Genomic DNA, 20,257 nt, shown 5'->3' on the forward strand with positions numbered 1-20,257 from the left:
TTTAAAAACATTAGCACAAAATTATAGACGTATTATCCATATGTTACAGTATGTAATGGGTTGTTTGTTTTATTGACATTTACATATTTGAATTAATGTTTTTGTGAGGACAAGATAAAAGAAAAAAAGAACATTGCCGTCTAGTGGAATCTGACTTATAGTTTTTATAAGACAGAGTAGAACTGTCTCATGGGGTTTTTAAGGGGTGGCTGGTAGATTCGAGCTGCCAACCTTTTGATTACAGTGGATTCGAGCTGCCAACCTTTGATTAGCAGTCATAGCTCTTAACCATTCTGCCACCAGTACTCCAAGGACAAAATATGTATCCAGGTATGTTTAACATTAACAACAACAAAAGTCTAGTCAGTTGTACCAATACCAATTTTTGAAGAAGTATTAAATTCAATCATGATTGAAAATAAATATAATTTTATTCCATATATTTAGGACTATATTTTAGCTAATTTTTTTTTACTCTTTTTAATTCACTTATCTGCCTGTTTTGGCAGAACTTCTAAAACATTTGATTATTAAATAATCTTAATTTCATTGGACATTTTAATATGTTTTATTAACTACTAAGGGCTTTTACCTATTGGAAGTTGACTTATTCTAGTTTTGTATTGGCTTAACCCTCATTCCTATACAAAAAAGAGGATTATTTTTGTTTCCATAAGAATAGGTATATACCTTTTTTTTTATATATATATATATATATATATATATGGAAACCCTGGTGGTGTAGTGGTTAAGAGCTACGGCTGTTAACCAAAAGGTTGGCAGTTCAAGTCCACCAGGTGCTCCTTGGAAACGCTATGGGGCAGTTCTACTCTGTCCTACAGAGTTGCTATGAGTTAGAATTGACTCAATGGCAATGGGTTAAATGGGTTGGGTACATACAAGTTTGATTATGGTATATGTTGATGTTGGAAAAACCTTAATTATTGTTAGGGAAAAATATTTACCACTTTTCAAGACTCAATACAATGTTATTTTGACTTGTAAACAAGAAATAAAGAATATATTTGAATATAACTATCTGAAAAGAAAAGAAAAAGAGAAAAACTTTGTTATGGATTGAATTGTGTCCCAACTGGTATTGTTGCCTCAGAAGGTTGCAATGATAAACAATTTCTGCTTTTGCATTGTTAAAAGATTGTTTTTGACAAAAGCCCTAGGGGTAAGGCTTTTCCCACTTATCTCGCTCAGATTCAGATCAAAAAACATTAAGTCCTAATCTTCCTGGTGTTTTCCAAGAAGCTACCGTGCAAGTCTACTAAAGACACTTCCCTTAGGATGGGTAGTTTTGAAGAACTGTATTATTATGTCGGTATGCTCCCTCCAGTGGCTGCCTGGCTGCTGGTTTCAAAGCTATAGCAGTTGCAAGGCTGTTGATTTTCAATGCTACCACAGAGCTGAGAAGAGGTGAAATGGGGGGAAAGCAAGTTTTAATGCCATAAGCTTGCTGCTCCTAAGGAAATTCAACATTTTTCTTTAAAAGACATTTATCAATTGTTGCATAATTTTGGTTAATTGGCAGAGATCCGTAAAAGTTGCAATTTACAATTTTCTTCTGTATTCTTATTGCTTTTATAGAGGAATGAATTTTCAGAGGTGTTTACGCCACCATTTCATTAGCCCTTTATTTGTACTTTTTAAATTTATAAATTAAGTTATAATTTCTCTACCAAAAAATAATATAATAAAGATCTTTAAAAAGAAAAAAAAAAAAAAACTCATTTACCCTAGCTATGATTGCTGATATTGGAGTCATGCAAAATTACAATATTATATGAAATAAACCAAAAACCAAACCCACTGCCGTCGAGTCGATAGCAACTCTATAGAACAGAGTAGAACTGCCCCCATAGAGTTTCCAAGGAATGCCTGGCGGATTTGAACTGCTGACCACTTAACGACTATGCCACCAGGGTTTCCATTATATGAAATATCATGTTGTATATACTTTTCTAAAAACGCTTAGCTATAAAGTGGTGGATTGTTAGTAAAATAAATAATTGTTGGAATTTTAAAACTTTAACACTCTTTTTTCTCAAAGTTTCTCTTTTTGTTTAGAAACATAACACACATTATTGTCATGAATTCAGACTAATATGAAGTATAAAAAATACTTAGCAAAAATGAAATTGCAAATATATATCACATGCTTTCAATAAGGATTAAAATATTACTTCAACACATATCATCATGTAGAGTTTATTAGTAAAAGGTAAAACATGGAGACATGTAATTATTTGGTAGTTTTAGATAATGCATGAGGTAAAAAAAAGTAAGAATGTTAAAATTTAGGGTAATTAATCTCCAGTACTTAGTGTGTACATCTCCATACACTTGACTTTAGTAATTTTACCTCATTCTAATTTATTTCCTTTTCTTTCAACCACTCACTGTTTATTCATTTCCTAAATTCCTAGGAGAATAGCTACAAATTATAAATAGTTAATGATGGCTACCTAAATACCTGGTTGTTAATATAACAATATAATTAAAGAGGGAGAAAGACAGATTTCTATCAAGGAAATGGTTCATAGAGTTGTAGAGGCTGGGAAGTCCCAGGTCCATGGGTCAGGCTGGAGACTTCTCCTGGCTCATGTCACAGCAGGGGCTCATGAACTGAAGATTGGCAGGTCAGACAGCAGCCTCTAGTTCACAGGCTGCAGAGGCTGACGAATCCCAAGACTGGCAGATAAGACAGCAGACCTCTGGCTCACAGGCTTATAGCCTCCTAAACTGTGAGAGACTGGATTTCTGTTTGTTAAAGCCATCCACATGTGGTATTTCTGTTTTAGCAGCACTAGATAGCTAAGGCAGCACATTTCCTAGAATTCTTGTACTCTTAGCAAGAAGACATATACAAAATATTCCTTCGAGTATTGCTTGTGATTGAAAAGAGGGATACACAAGTAAACTTTTGACTAGGAGGGAAATTGCTTACTTCTGTAACTTAGTAATTTCATAACTAAACTGTGGTTTATTCACATGCTGGAATGCTAATACAAAAAAAAAAATACAAAGCAGTTGTAATTACAGAATTAGAACTATATGTAAAGACATAGTAACTATCAAAATGTTTGGCTGAAAATAATTGAGACAGGAAAGAACATGTTTACTAGTATGCTATTTATGAAATTATTAGGAAATTTTGCAATAATATATACATATATTTTATCAATTCATATGCATACAGGAAAGTTTAAAACTGTAATGGAATAATCAACAGTTACTTCAAGTGAGAGTTTAGTTCTATGAATAAAGATTGGGGTCAAGACAGGAGAAGCGTAGTTATATTTGTATGCTTTAAAAAAAAAACCCACTGCCGTCGAGTCAATTCCAACTTATAGTGACCCTATAAGACAGAATAGAACTGCCCTGTAGAGTTTCCAAGGAGCGCCTGGCAGATTTGAACTGCAAACTTCTTGATGAACAGCCATAGCACTTAATCACTACACCACCAGGGTTTCCTCTGTATGCTTTAGTTCCTAAAAAAGATATATGAAACATATATGTTATAATGGTAACCTACATTGATCACATCAACGTATGGTGTTCTGTTACTTTTTTTTTTTTTTTACTTTTCTGTTTGGTTTATTTCATAATTATATGTTATAAACAAAGTAATATAGCAACATATTAAAAAAAAAATCCTTTGCTGTAGAATCAATTCCAACTCATAGTTACCCTATAGGATAGAGCAGAACTGTCCCATAAGGTTTCCAAGGCTGTAAATCTTTACGGAAACAGACTGCCACATCTTGCAGTGGCTGGTGGGTTTGAAACCGACCTTTGGGTTAGCAGCTGAGAGCTTTAGCTTCTGCACAACCAGGGCTCCCATAGGTATTATAAGTGAACGAAATTTACTAATTTTTGATATAACATAAAGCAAGTGTTATATACAGTACCCTAAAACATTAACAAATGTAGGACATGGACAGAAAATGACTCAGATATCACAAGTTCTTTCTTTTTTTTTTTTTCCTTGCATTTAAGGATTTGTAAACACATTTTACACTTTTATATTGAATAGATACTTTAATAGGAATTCAGTGTGGAAAAACTAATTAGCTCCCTGCCAGAGACCTGGATTCCCAGTAGTATACACTGCACCCAGAACAGTGCCTCGCATACAACGGGGATTTAAATATATAAATTAGTATTTTTTATATCACTTCATAGCTGGTACAAATCACATAGTGAGAGATTCTGATTGCCCCCCCCCCAAAAAAAATCCTTTATAAAGAAACATTTCAGAGGACAGTAGTCAAAATATTTGATTTATTACAGAGTAAAAGGGGGCAACTGTGGATTAGTGGTGGAGAGGAAAAAATCATGTAGCAATCTGATTTATTATCAAGTTTATGACCTCTGATGATATAAAATGGACAAGGCATAAACCAAAGAAAAAACAATAACTAGGTAAATATGAAATAGAAGTAGTTACTCAGGGATGACAGGATATGCTTCATTTCTTTGCAATGTTTAATTTCCTATGATGTCCTCCTATTACGTGGGGGGAAAAATTACAGTGGGTTTATTTCCCAAATTTAGGTTTCAGCACATTGTCCACATATAATCCAGATTGACTGAAATGTGGACACAATCAAATGCTTAATACGTTTGCAGCACTGAAGTCTATATGAGTCACTGTCTAAATGGTTTTGACATTTACTTACAAGAAATGGTTATTTTTGATTGCATATATACCTTTTTATCTTTTTTTGGGACACAGCAACATAAAAAAGGAGACAGTGACTTATTGTGTGCTTGAAAAAGAAGGGCAAAAAGAATAGAAGGGAGACTGAATCAGAATATACTCAGGTTTCACCAGACTGAATTGCAGTTGAATATTTTCAAACTGGGGCATAACCTCAGGTTAACTTTCATGTCCTTTCCCTGGCATTCATTTCCCTTAAAGAAAGAGTATATAATTAATGCCTGCTATTTGTCTTTTATATTTGATTTTTTTTTTTTTTTTGCTGCTAACAATTCATTGAGAAGACAGCATAGCACATTCAGATTTTAAGTTGTATTTAATACAGAATTGAGAGGTAGTCCTTCAATCTAATGGTCCTATACTAGTTAGTAACTTTCGTTCACACATTCTTCTTCTGCAAATGTGTGTGTCATTGGTGTGTGTGTGTGTATACATCCAGGGAAGGGAGAAATTCACTTTTGACAGGAAAGAAACAGCAGCTACAGCTGCTAAGTTTCTGTTTCTATAAAAAGCCTACCTGCTAGCCTGCTGACATGAGGCAGACTAAACTGCAGTGTTGAAAGATTAAGGCCAGCTGGTGTTTTTCCAGTTGATTTGCATTTCTGGAGTTCAAGGTGATCCCCGTTTATTTTTAACGGATGATGATGAGTCAAAATTTGGCATCTTATGTGAACAGTAAAGTTACCTCTTTTAAAGACATAAGGAAATCAGATCTAAAAAACACAAATGGGAATGATTAACATCAATGTGGATAATTTGCAATAATTGCTTTATGAAAGTGTTTACCTTGTTGATTGAATCTAACTATTTATAAATGGCCTAAGTATAATCTATATATGAAGATGTGTGGAAGGGTGCAGGAATGGAGAGAAAGAAATGAGAACTCTATGCTGGAAGGAAAGTTTCCCATTAAATGAAAACAAAATTTTAAATAAAAATTGAATTGGCTTTAAGGAAAAAAAAAAAAAATAGCTCTGCAAGCCTTTTAAGCAAAGCATTTCTTTATCTTAATTTCATATCCTATTCATAAAAGCAATTCCGGCCTGCTCCCTCTTCCTGTTGTCTCCACACACACATACGCCACGTCACCACTTGTAGACCTCAACTTCTCTCTTACTATTGCCAGATGTTATTTAACTTCCATAATTCCAGGTTAATGTATTCTGCGATCAGGATATGATTTCTCAGCATTTCAAGTATTTCTAGAAGCTATCTGTTGCATGATTGACCTAGGCTTACCATGTTCACTTACTGTATACTGTTGCTATTTACTGACAAACTGAATTAATTTAAGTGAACATCTGTAACTTTTAAATTGCATTTATTTTACTTATGAATAAGACTTAGATCTTCCACAAAATCTAGAAAGCATCACAAATATTTCAAGCTTAAGCTATGAATGAAAAAAAACAAATTAGATCAAGGTTAAAAATGTATGCACAAAAGTGTAAACTACCTCTTAAAAGCATTTTCAACATTCACTATTTCCTACAAATAGTGCAAATAATCATATATTAAAAATCAAAAGTATACCACAAGGCCACAATTAATATGATAAATTTATACTTATTTTATTGAGGTCATGTACATTTTTTGTTTTCTACATTTTTTAAACATAGCTATCAAAATTGTAATTACCTAATGTTCTGTGATCACAAGTTAGGAAAACACAGGATATATTTCTTATTTACTGTGGTCATGTTTACTTACCTAATTAAAGAATGGAAAAAGTATGTTAGAGTCTATTATAAAATCCAGGGAAATAAATTGGTGAAATTTAATTTTTCCTGCAATATTTTCAGTAACTTTGTCTTGTCAAGTGATGCACTTGGCCTACTATTTCCAGTACTTAAAACCAAATTTGGTCACATGAGAATTAAACTTGAGCCATCACATACCATTGGACTGTCAAGGTACACATTATTTGTGTACAGAACTATGAATTCCTTTTGCTTGCTTTGTTAAACATCTGCATGTCGATTTTCTTACCTATACACAGAGTGCTTTCAACTCTTAGATGCAAAGTCCCCAGATGTCATTAAATTTCATGTTTCTGTTAAAAACATGAAATGCCAGCTATTTAAATCGTGCCTGTAGCTTTTTAAACACACTAGAGAATATTTTAGCAGGCACCTATCCCTAAGAATTTATGTATCTTCAAATTGTAAATTATCAATATTTTAAAAATTTTGTTTGTTTTGTTGTTGTTGAGAATATGCACAGCAGAACCTACATAAATTCAACAATTTCTTCATGTACCATTTAGTGACATTGATTGCATTCTTCCAGTTATACAACCATTCTCATCTTCCTTTTCTGAGTTGTCTCTCCCCTATTAACATAAAATCACTGCCCCCTAAGTTTTCTATCTAATCTTTTGAGTTGCTCTTGTCAATTTGATCCCACATAGAGAGATATTGAAAGAGCACGGTGCTCAAGGCAGACAGTCTTTACTCTTATTGTTTGGTTTTAAGAAGACTTTAGAGGATATTTTTGGTTTAAAGTTTAAAGATTATCTAAGGGCAATACTTTCAGGGGTTCATCCAGGCTCCATGGCTCTAGAAAGTCTGGAATCCATGAGAATTTGAAATTCTATCCTTTTTCCTCTTTTGATCAGGATTCTGCTATAGAATCTTTGATCAAAACGTTCAGCAATGGTAGCCAGGTACCATTCAGTTCTGATTTCATGGCAAAGGAAGTTGTTCATGGAGGCAATTAGCCACACATTCCATACCCTCCTCTTATGCCTGACTCTCCTTCTTCCTTTGTTGTTCCAGGTAAATAGATATCAATTGATGTGCATTGGATGGCTGCTTACAAGATTTTAAGACCCCAGGTATTATGCATAGAACTTGGAAGGAGAACAGGAACACTAAACATGTTTTTTAGGCCAATTAACTGAGATGTCACATGGAACGATTACCCTAAACCTCCAAACCAAAGAACCAAATTCCATGATGTTTTTGTTTGTACATTAGCAGTCTCAGCAGCTACCCTTTTTTTTTTTTTTTGTCATCGTAAGTGCATCTATCATGCAACTTGTCAGTTGAACTTTCTACAGTGTAGAACCGATTGACATCAATTGCCATAAATGGCTGTGCAACCCTACCTTTAATCTGTGGAATTTTTCCATCACTGTTAACCCCCTTTCCTTCTCCCTTCTGCCCCTGGTAACCACTAATAAACTTTGGTCTCTATACATTTGCCTTTTCTTGTTTTTTATATAAGTGAGGTCATACATACTTATTTCACTCCACATAAATTATTTTTAAGCCTAAAGACTAGGGAAACATTGGCATAGGTAAATGTAAGTGAACTTTTTTTGGAAAGGAAATATAGTTTTGGTAGGTCATAAATTTTAAAAATAACCAAAAAATGATTGATCCTCATTATAATGAGCCATGTTCATGATGAGCAAGATTTTAGATCTTTGTAAAAAGTATTTCAAATACAACAAATTCCATAAATTCAACAAATGACATGTACCTACTATGTATTATGCCATGTGTTTGGCTCGGTAGATACAATAAAAAATAAAAGTAGCAGCAGTTCATATCTTGGTAGATTAAATCTGTACTTGCTTGTTTCAAGAAAATTGAATACGGAAAATGAAAACAAAAACGTCTTGATTCTAGTAATTAATTTGTAGGTATAAGAAATTTCAGTGCATGTTAACATGTGTTCGGTAGCTATATACTACAAAATTGAGTTTCATATCTGAAAATTATGTTGGAACTCATTTATTTAACTTGTGATAAGAGTGAAGATGGCACAGATAAAGTTGGCCAGGACTTGTAGGTTTAATGAATTTGATCAACCTAAATAATTATATATATATTTTTTAGATTCACAATAATTATATATGAAATATTAATAAGCTATTTGAGGTATTTTTAAAGTAGCCTTATGATAATATCTATATAGAATTATTTAAAGGTCTGGGACTATTTACTCTGAAGGAAAGCAATCTTAAATTGTGACATTGAATCTGTATTGTTCCTAAATTATAGCTTGAAATTCATAATGCACACAATAAAACCACCATTTCTGCAATATAAAATCTAGCTAAGTAATCATGTGAGTATATTATGTGCTATTGAACTATTTAAAATTGAATATATTTAAATGTGGAAACCCTGGTGGCATATTGGTTAAGTGCTATGGCTGCTAAGCAAAAGGTCGGCAGTTCAAGTCCACCAGGCGCTCCTTGGAAACTCTATGGGGCAGTTCTACTCTGTCCTATAGGGTTGCTATGAGTCGGAATCGACTTGACGGCAGTGGGTTTTTGTTTTTGTTTTTATATATTTAAATGTGTGTTAAGGGACCTGTACAAGTCAAGTCAAACACTGGCATTTTGAAAGGAAGAGAATATTTAAATACTATGCGGACATAGTTCTGTTTTAATCTGGAAATTTAGGGCAATACTGAGGTTTACACTTAGTTTACTAAGTAAATATAAAAACCAAAAAAAACCCAATGCTGTTGAGTCAATTCCAACTCATAGCGACCCTATAGAACAGAGTAGAACTGCCCCATAGAGTTTCCAAGGAGTGCCTGGAGGACTTGAACTGCCAACCTTTTGGTTAGCAGCCATACCACTTAACCACTACGCCACCAGGGTTTCCTAAGTAAATATAGATATTAAATTATCAATATATATTGGTGAAAGATGAAAAGAGGAATGTTTTGTAGCACTTTATATTCTCCTTAAGAGGTCTAAGAATTTTACTGCACTTGCCTCTTTAACTTTTTTTTTCCTAAACTCAGGCAAAATTTGTGAAATAGTGAAATGCACAGTTCATAAGCATACGATTTGATGAGTTTTGAGAAATACATAAGCTCATGTAATTAAGACTCAAGTGAGAGCACAGAACATTTCACCACTCCATAAAACCTCCCCATAGTGCCTTCCAGTCAATCCCATTTCCTTTAGGTAATTCTGTATCACTATCTTTCATGATATATTAGATTTGTCTCATCTGATCAGCATATAAATGTAACAAAAGAGTATGTACCTAATTAACTTAAATGACATTTATAGAATTCTCCATAAATGAACAGCAAAATACATATTCATTTAAAGTGAACATGAGCTATTTACCAAGATAGACCATAATCAGGTCCATACAACAAACCTTTGGTAAATTAAAAGAATAGAAACTATACAACATAAGTTCTTGGAGCATAACATAATTAAACTGGGGATCAATAAATAAAGATACTAGGAAAAATCTCAAAATACATGGGTATGAAGCAAATACATCTAAATAAACCATAGGCCAAAGATGAAGTTTTCAGCAAAATTAAAAACAGTATTTTGAAATCAATGAAATTTAAAATATACTAAAACTTGTGGGATGCAACTGAAGTGCAAATTAGAGGGAAATTCATACCATTAAATGCTTGTATTAGAAAAGAAGAAAAATATCAATATTGTAACCTAAGATTTCATACTTAAAAAATATAAAGAAGAGAAAAATAAACCCAAATCAAGCAGAAGTAAAGAAATAATAAATGTAAGAGAAATATCAATGAAATTAAAAACAGCGTTATTCAAAATCTGAAAATAACAAAAAGCACATCAAACAAACTGATTGTATATTTTACACTGTATACATAGAGTGGAATATTATGGGACATTTTAAAAGAATGAGCCAGTTCTTCTAAACATCACATGTAAACTATATACACATTTTGTTGTTGAGCGGTGTGGAGTCGATTCCGACGCAGAGCAACCACGTGGTACAGAGTAGAACTGACCCATAAGGTTTTCTTGGCTGTAATATTTATAGAAGCAGAAGTTTCATCCCCTGGGTGAATTCAAACTATCAACCTTTTGGTTAGCAGCCAAGTGCTTAACCATTGTGCCATCATGGTTTCTTACACGTTTTGAAACTTGTTTTAGTATGTGTAAGTAATCTCTGAAATGATACAAAAGTTATGTTTCTATTTAAGAGAAATGAGTGGAGGAAGCTGTTATGAAATAGCTTAAAAATCTCTTTTCAAACTTGAATTTCTTAAGCATAGATACTCTAAGAAAGATTGTTAAAATTAAAAGATGATTATATGGCTTAAAATCTAGAAAACCCTTACAAATGGAAATTAGGATCATTATTGTATCTAATTAAAATGTAGTTTATTTCACAACAATTTCTGTAGCTTAACTTCTTTTCCTCTTCTTAATAATTCTCTTTAATCCTCTCACTTTTCTAGGTATGCCAAAAACGTAATAACAAGTAAAAAGAAGTTGTATATGAAAACATTTTTAAATTACTCAACAAACACTGGCATTTTGAAGAGAATATTTAAATACTATGTGGACACTGTTCTGTTTGATTCTGGAAATTTAGGGCAATACTGAGGTTTACATTTGACCCATTTTATCAAGCTGGGTGCGTATTAAGCATGTAGTAAAATCTAATACCAGTTTTTAGAGGCCATGGCTATTTTAATATGCAGAATTGTGTGAAATGTAGGGAAAATATTGTAATAGCTGCTATTACTGTAACAAATTGAAGACCACTACTATTTGACTAACAATCTAGGTTAGTTCATTCCATTATTATTTATCCGAGTCTTATTTCCAATGGGACATATTGTAAAAGAGTCATTCAGAATGTAAAGGAGAGGGGAGGAGTAAATGAATGCAAGAAATTTTCAACTTGATAAACATAGGTGGCTCTTCAAAGCACATATATGTTTTCATTAGGGATAATTTTTTGCTATCATAGATAACCTCATTTTGTAAATCACAGTTACACATAAAAGGTGTAAGATGGAAAGATGTGATGTGGTATACATTGTCCTGACAAGACCCTCTGTTATTAGAATAACTCTCTCTTTGTGATGAGTTATGTTTTTATTGATGCAGTTAAAGTTCACTGTTCTAGAAGAAAATAATTCAGTCCATTATTGCGATCCATGATGAAATAGCTTATATACAGATTAGTATCACTTTTCATTTTCTCTTTGCTTTGTAGCCTGGAAATACAAGTCACCGTCCCATGGACTTTTTCCCACCAGTGGAATGTGAGTAAAACTGTTGTTATTCTTTTCTAGAAGTAGGTGTACTCACTCAACACTATTTTTACTTTTCTGCAGTTGGATGCAGATGATAAAGTGGACCCAAGGAATGATAAACCTGTGTCCCTAAATACATCATATGAATGTACATTACCCAGAATCAAACCAAAACCATTGCCATCTAGTGGATTCCAACTCATAACAATGCTATAGGACAGAGCAGGACTGCTCCACAGCGTTTCCAAGGCTGAAAATCTTTATGGAAGCAGTCTTTCTCCTGTGGAGCAGAGCAGGTAGTGGGTTTCAACCACAAAACTTTCAGTTAGCAGCCAAGTGCTTAACCACTCCTCCACCAGGGCTCCTGAAGGTTACCCACCAACCATACAAACTACAATGGCCCATTACTAGAGTCAGAAAATGCTTCTACTGCATGAAGTCACTGAAACGGTGTTGACAGTGTTACCCTACCTATATTATTAGTCAATCGACATATAAATATCGTATTGAAATAGACAATGTCTCTGGGCTCATGTCAGAATTAAGAAGAACTTTTATCGAATATGAAAAGGAAACCCAAATTATTTTGATTATTTAAGGAAGTGTGATTAAATCAAAATAAAACTATTTACTTCTGGTGTGACCTGAATAGAGTTGTTAATTCATATGCAATCAAATTATGAAAAGAGCAGCTGGGTTATAAACAACTTAATGCAGATGTTCAATTAAGAATATAGCAAGAACTCAAGTTTCAATAATGTCTCAAAATATAGCCTGTTTAGAATTTTAAAGTAACAACCTGGTTATTTGAAGATAATTCCAGACTTCCACGCTATATGATGAAATTATATGCAGCACTTGCCTCCCACCACCTGTCTGTCAATTTGTTGTACTGTGGTGGCTTGTGTGTTGGTATAATGCTGGAAGCTATACCACCAGTGTTTCAAATACCAACAGGGTCACACATGCTTGGCAGTTTTCATCAGAGCTTCCAGAATAAGACAGACTAAGTGATCGACTTCTAAAAATTAGGCAACGAAATCGCTATGGATCACAAAAGAATATTATCTGATAGGGTGCTGAAAGATGAGCCCACTACGTTGGAAGCCACTACACAAGTTTGCAACAATAAACTTAAGCATGCCAATAATCATGGAGATGGCATAGGGCTGGGCAATATTTCTTTACAATGTATTTAGGGTAGCCATGAGTTGTAGCTGACTCGACATCAACTAACAAAAATACCACTTTCCTCAGTCTTTTCCTTCAGATTTGTATTGAAATTGCAAGGAAATATAGAAGACTATAAGAAAACAGGGAATTGTAAATGACAGAACTCTCAAGAAAATTATGGAATATATGTTGCCGTTGAGCCAGAAGATAAGGAAGGCCAATTTATAACTTCCCTCCTCTATAAAATAATGTGACCAGTAAGGATATTTAGGAAATCCCAGTGGCAACCTTTTACGAGTAAAGACTGGTGGTGAACATAAGCATTAAGCAGACCACTTGGATTTTGTTTTATATCATTGACTAGTAGTATTTTAAAGTGGTGGCACTTACATATGACAAGGTTTTCACAATAACTAAACAAGCAGATAGTTATGGGGTGAGAAGGGTTTGCCCATGAAAGGAAGTGTGATGGTTAAAATTGTGTGTCAACTTGGCCGGGCCATGATTCTCAGTATTTATATGTGATCACTGCCATGATAGGATCTGCTGTGAGCAGCCAATCAGTTGAAATGGAGTTTCCTTGGGCATGTAGCCTGCATCCAAATATAAGTGGATGTTCTGGCTTTTGCCCTCTCTGGATCCTAAAGCTGCCTTCTGTTTATCTGAACTATGGTTCTTGGGACTCGAGCCAGCAGCTTACCTGCCAATCTTGGGATATGTCAATCTTCACAGCCTGTGGGCAAGAGCCCTGCTCTCTGAATTGTCCATCTTGGGTTCACCAGCCCCTATGGCTACATGAATGAGGAGAAGCCTCTATCCTGATCTGTGGACTTGGGGTGTTTCAGCCTCCACAATTGCATGAGTCATATCCTTTATATAAATCTCTGTCTATATAGATGGATAGATGATACATAGAAAGATAGACAGACAGATAGACAGGCAGACAGACAGATAGAGGATATATAGATAGAGAGACAGACAGATAGATAGATAGATAGATAGATAGATAGATAGATAGATAGATAGATAGATAGATAGATAGATAGATGATAGATAGATATTTATATGCTTTACTGGTTTTGCTTCTCTAGAGAACTCAGCCTAAGACATTTGGTACCTAGAGTGGTTCTAGAGAAACATAATTGTAAGAATTAGTTTTCTAAATTGGCTCTCAAGTCTGGTTAGTCTTAAAGATGTTGATGACTCTGCTTCCAGTACTAAAGAGGGCACTGGCATCCATGGTATGAGATGGCAATTCAAATATGCAAAATATCACCACCAATAGATCAGATATTGGAGAAAGGCAAGGCTCTGGGTGATTGCATATATGATAACTTTCTACAATTTTGTCACAATGAGAAGTATAAGGAAGCTGATTGGTTGGTCCTACTTTTGATTGAAAAAAAATGGTGGAAGAAAGAGAAGTGCTCAGGGCTTCATAGTCAAACTCAACTGCTGCATAAATGACCTCAAAGATTCTACTTGTGCTTTGAAAGAAAATCTTATCTCTTGTAGTAATAGAACTGATATTGCTGAAAACCAAACCCAGAGTCTTATTGTAAGAGTGACTGAATTACAATGCCAGCTCAATTGCCAACATTGAGAGGTGTCTGAAGTTAGAAGGAGGGCATTGATTGCGAAGAAATGGGATTTTGAAACTTGGGATGGGGACATATGGGCAGATAATCAGGAAGCTGGAGATACTGAGCCCCTAAATTCCCTTGAATCACTCCTGCTAACAGAACCACTTCCATCTGAAGAGATTACTTCGTATTTGTCTTCTATAGTACCCTGCCCAGAAAAACCATTACCCCCTCCACTCCCGTCTAATGAAATTAGCCCCAGCCCAGCTGCCTCTAAAGAGCCCTTGTCTGAGTCATTGCCTGGGGCATCACCTGAGGCCGATGCTTCACAAGACAATGCTGGATGTTCTCAAAACAATTCCACACTACCAGTTCTGGCTTCTAGACCTATAAAAAAAATAGATTTAAGTCCCAGCGAGCCCCAAAAGGTGAAGTACAAAGTGTGATCCTGGAGGAGGTACACTATACTCCAGAAGAACTGCTTGACTTTTCTAATATGTACAAACAGAACCCTGGAAATATGTGCAGAAATGGCTATTAAGGGTGTGGGATAATGGTACAAGCAACATAAAAATGAATCAGCCTGAGTTTATTGATATGGGCCCATTAAGCACAGATTCTTCATTCAGTGTTTCAGCTCAAGAAGTTAGGAAAGGATTTAATAGTTTGTTCGGTTGGGGTGCTGAAGCATGGATTATGTGGTGGCCTACACTAAATCAAGTTGAAGTACCAGAGCTGCCTTGTTGTACTGTAGAACAGTGTACCCAAAGGCTTAGGGAAATTGGCATGCTAGAGTGGACTTATCAGGTTAGACCCACAGACGCACATATAGAATGCCCAGAGGACACATCTTTTATCACAACTAGGAGGAACAAATTTGTGAAGGGAGCTCCAGCATTCATGAAAACTGCTGTGATTGCTTTTTTATGTAAATCAGTTTTGACAGTGGGAACTTCCCTAACTGAATTAAGACACCTGACTACAATGGGGCTGATTGGGCCCCATGGTAGTAGGGGCCAAGTGGAGGCACTCATCGACAAAGTGGATGTGGTTACAGAAATGGACAGTGAAGTCAAAGCAGTAATCAGAATAGTCTGACTTGTATGGACTCATGGCATTGCCTACTTATTCATGGTGTCCCTAGGAGTGAAATACATAGGAAATCTACTAAATATTTACTTGATCTGTACAGATGAATTCTAGGCCAGCTGAACAGCAGTCTAACTTGGGTCACCAGAATAGATAGTCACGGTCCCTCACTCAATTCCCAGATTTGAGCGAGTTTAAAGACCCACAACCCCTTGAATGTAGGGGAGGCTGAGTCCCCTTGAGGAAGGGCTCCAACACACCGCCAAAAATTTTTACTGTTAATCTCTCTCCCAGTCTTCCCCAAAGGGATCTACAGCCTTTTACAAGAGTGTGTGTTCACTGGGGAAAGGGAAATAATCAGACTTTTTGGCGATTACTGGATAGTAGCTCTGAACTAATCCCACGAAACCCAAAACATCGCTGTGCCCTACCAATCAGAGTGGGGGCATATGGAGACCTGGTTATTAATGGGGTCTTGGCTCATGTCCATCTCACAGTAGGTCCAGTGGGTCCCCAAACCCATCCTGTAGTGATTTCCCCAGTTGCAGAATGCAAAATTGGAATAGATATACTCAGTAACTGGCAGAACTCCCACTTTGGATCCCTGACAAATAGAGTAAGGGCTGTTATGGTAGGAAAAGCCAAGTGGGAGCCATTACAGCTGCCCCTACCTAGGAAAATAATAAACCGAAAGCAATACTGCATTCCTGGAGGGATTACAGAGATTACTGCCACCATCAAGGACTAGAAGGGTGCAGGGGTGGTGATTCCCACCACATCCTCATTCAACTCGCCTATTGGGCCTATGAAAAAAAACAGATGGATCTTGGAGAATGACAGTAGGTTGTTAGAAACTTAACCAAGAAGTAACTTCAACTGTATCTGCTGCTCCAGATATAGTTTAATTCCTTGAGCAAATTAATACATCTCCTGGTATCTGGTATGCAGCTATTGATCTAGCTAATACATTTGCCTTTTTCTTCACACCTGTTTTGAAGGACCACCAGAAGCAGTTTGCCTTCAGCTGGCAAGGCCAGCAATACACCTTTACCTGCCTACCTCAGAGCTACATCAACTTGCCATCCTATGTCATAATTTAGACTACAGGGGTCTTGATCACCTTTCCCTTCCAAAAGATGTCACACTGGTCCATTGCATTAATGACATTATGCTGATTGGACCTAGTAAGGAAGAAGTGTCAATGACTATGGACTTGTTGGTAAAACATTTGCATGCTAGAGTGGGGGAAATTAATCCTACAAAAATTCAGCCACTTCCCACCTTAGTGAAATTTCTACAGGTCCAGTAGTGTGGGCCATGTCAAAATATGCCTTGTGAAATGAAGGATAAATTATCGCATCTGGCTACTCCCACAACTACAAAGGAGACACAATGCCTAGTGGGCCTCTTTGGATTTTGGAGGCAACATAGTCCTCATTTGGGTGTGCTACTCTGGTCTATTTATCAAGTGGCTCGAAAAGCTCCTGGTTTGAGTGGGGCCCAGAACAAGAGAAGTTCTGCAACAAGTTCAGGTTGACATGCAAGCTGCTCTTCCACTTTGGCCATATGATCCAGCTGATTCAATGGTGCTTGAAGCGTCCATGGCAGATGGAGGTGCTGTTTGGAGTCTTTGGCAGGCCGCTATTGGTGAATCAAAGTGCAGACCCTTAGGATTTTGGAGCAAAGCCCTGTCATCCTCTGCATATAGCTACTCTCCTGTTGGGAAACAGCTTTTGGCTTATTACCAGGCCTTAGTAGAGACTGAATGCTTAATCATGGGACACCAAGTTACCATGTGGCCTGAGTTGGCGATCATGAAGTGGGTGTTGTCTGACCCACAGAGTCATAAATTTGGACATACACAGCAGCACTCCATCATTAAATGGAAGTGGAATACATGAGATCGGGCCCTAGCGGGACCTGAAGGTAAAAGTAAGTTGCATAAGGAAGTGGCCCAAATGCCCATGGTCTCCACTCCCGTCACTTTACCTTCCATCTTCCCAGTCTGCACCTATGGCCTCATGGGGAGTTCCTTATGATCAGTTGACTAAAGAAGAGAAAACTCGTGCCTGGTTTATAGACGGTTCTATGCGATATGCAGGCACCACTCAAAAGTGGACGGCAGCAGCACTACAAGCCCCTTTCTGGGACCTCCCTGAAGGACAGTGGTGAAAGGAAATCCTCCTAATGGGCAGAGCTTCTAGCAGTGCACCTGGTTGTTCACTTTGCTTGGGAGAGGACATGGCCAGGTGTGTGATTGTATACTGATTCATAGGCTGTGGCCAATGGTTGGTTGGATGATCAGGGACTTGGAAGGAACATGATTGGAAAATTTAAGACAAGGATTTATGGGGAAGAAGTATGTGGATAGGCCTCTCTGAATGAGGCAAAGAAGTGAGGATATTTGTGTCTTATGTGATTGCTCATCAAAGGGTGACCTCAGCAGAGAATTATTTTAACAATCAAGTGAATAGTATGATGCATTCTGTAGAAACCACTCATTCTCCTTCCCCAGCTACTCCCGTCATTGCTCAATGGGCTCCTAAAGGAAGTGACCATAGTGGCAGGAATGGAGGTTATGCACAGGCCCAGCAACATGGACTTCCACTCACCAAGGCTGACTTGGCTACAGCCACTGCTGAGTGGCCAGTCTGCCAGCAGGAGAGACCAACACTGAGTCCTCGATATGGCAACATTCCTCGAAGTGATCAGCCAGCAACCTGGTGGCAAGCTGATTACATTGGACCACTTCCATCATAGAAAGGGCAGTGTTTTGTCCTTACTGGAATAGACTATCACTCAAGATATGGATTTGCCTTCCCTGCACCTAATGCTTCTACCAAAACTACCATCCATGGATTTACAGAATGTCTTATGCACTATCATGGCATCCTACACACCATTGCCTCTGATCAAGGGACTCATTTCACAGCAAATAAAGTGCAGCCGTGGGCCCACGCTCATGGAATTCGTTGGTCTTACCATGTTCCCCATCATCCTGAAGCAGCTGTCTTCATAGAATGATGGAATGGCCTCCTAAAGACACAATTACAGTGCCAACAAGGTGGCAATACCTTGCAGGGTTAGGACAATGTTCTCCAGGAGGCTGTATATGCTCTAAACCAGCATGCCAATATATGATATTGTTTTTCCCATAGTCAGGATTCATGGGTCCAGGAATCAATTGGTGGAAACGGGAGTGGGACCACTCACTATTACCCCTAGAGATGCGTTTGCAAGATTTTTGCTTCCTGACCCCAAGATCTTATGTTCTGCAGGTTTAGAGGTCTTAGTTCCAAAGGGAGGAAAGCTTCCACCTGGAGACAAATCATTGAACAGAAAGCTAAGAATGCCGTCTGGCCACTTTGGGCTCCTTATGCCTCTGGATCAACAGGCAAAGAAGGGCATTGCCATAGTGGCTAGTGTGATTGATCCTGATTACCAAGAAGAAATTGGATTGATATGACATAATGGACGTAAAGAAGAATATGTCTGGAATGCAGGAGATCCCTTAGGGCATCTCTTAGTACTAACATGTCCTGTGATTAAAGTCAATGGGAAGCTACAGCAACCCAACTCTGACATGACTGCTCATGGCCCAGACCCTTCAGGAATGAAGGTATGAGTCACCCCACCAGGCACAGAACCACGACCAGCTGAGGTGCTTGCTGAGGGCAAAGGGAATATGGAACGGGTGATGGAAGAAGGTAGTTCTAAATACCAGTTATGGCCACGTGACTAGTTCTAGGAACAGGAACTGTAATTGTTATGAGTATTTCTGCTTTATATGTGTGTATAAAATATTTTATTTTCTTCACTTATAAAATACAAGATGTAAATGGGGCTAGCGTGTTTTTGTTTGTACACATGTTAGTTGTATCATGTTAGGTGCAAGTATGACTTTGGAATTGTCTTTATTCAGGGATTATGTATGGTTTGGGGAGATATGTACAGGTGTCAAGTCGACAACAGCTAGAATGTGATGGTTAACATTGTGTGTCAACTCGGCTAGGCCATGATTCTCAATGTTTATTTGTGATCATACCCATGATTGGATCTGTTGTGAGTAGCCAATCAGTTGAAAGGGAGTTTTCTTGGGCATCTGGCCTGCGTCTGAATGTAAGTGGACTTTCTGGCTTTTGCTGTCTCTGGATCCTGTAGCTGCCTCCTGTTCATCTGACTTCCAGTTCTTGGGACCTGAGCTAAAAGCTTACCTGCCGATCTTAGGGTTCGTCAGTCTTCACAGCCTGTGAGCAAGAGTCCTGTTCTCAGACCTGCTGATCCTGGGTTTGCCAGCTCCTGCAGCTACATGAATCATGAGAAGCCTTGCAATCTTGCCTGCCGATCTTGGAATTCATTGATCTTCACAGCTTGTGAGCAAGAGCCCTGCTCTCCTACCTGCCAATCTTGGGTTCCCCAGCCCCTGTGACTACGTGAATCAGGAGAATCCTCTATCCTGATCCCTAGACTTGGGCCATTCCAACCTCTACAATTGTGTGAGCTGTTTCCTTGATATAAATCTCTCTCCCTACATATATATTTATACACTTTACTGGTTTTGCTTCTTTACAGAACCCAGCCTAAAACAGTAAGTGTAAAGAACCTTACTTTAATTGATTAACTGGATGGCAAAAGGTTTCGGTTTAATGAACTTTATTTT

General features: G+C 37.1%; 1 pseudogene; it reads left to right on the top strand.

Moving 5' to 3' along the window:
• Window positions 1-19,949, top strand: part of LOC135231586 (uncharacterized) — a 59,372-nt pseudogene extending 39,423 nt beyond the window's left edge.
• Window positions 19,950-20,257: the final 308 nt, after the last annotated feature.

This window comes from Loxodonta africana, chromosome 6 (genome assembly GCF_030014295.1).
Source record: "Loxodonta africana isolate mLoxAfr1 chromosome 6, mLoxAfr1.hap2, whole genome shotgun sequence".
Taxonomy (NCBI): domain Eukaryota; kingdom Metazoa; phylum Chordata; class Mammalia; order Proboscidea; family Elephantidae; genus Loxodonta; species Loxodonta africana.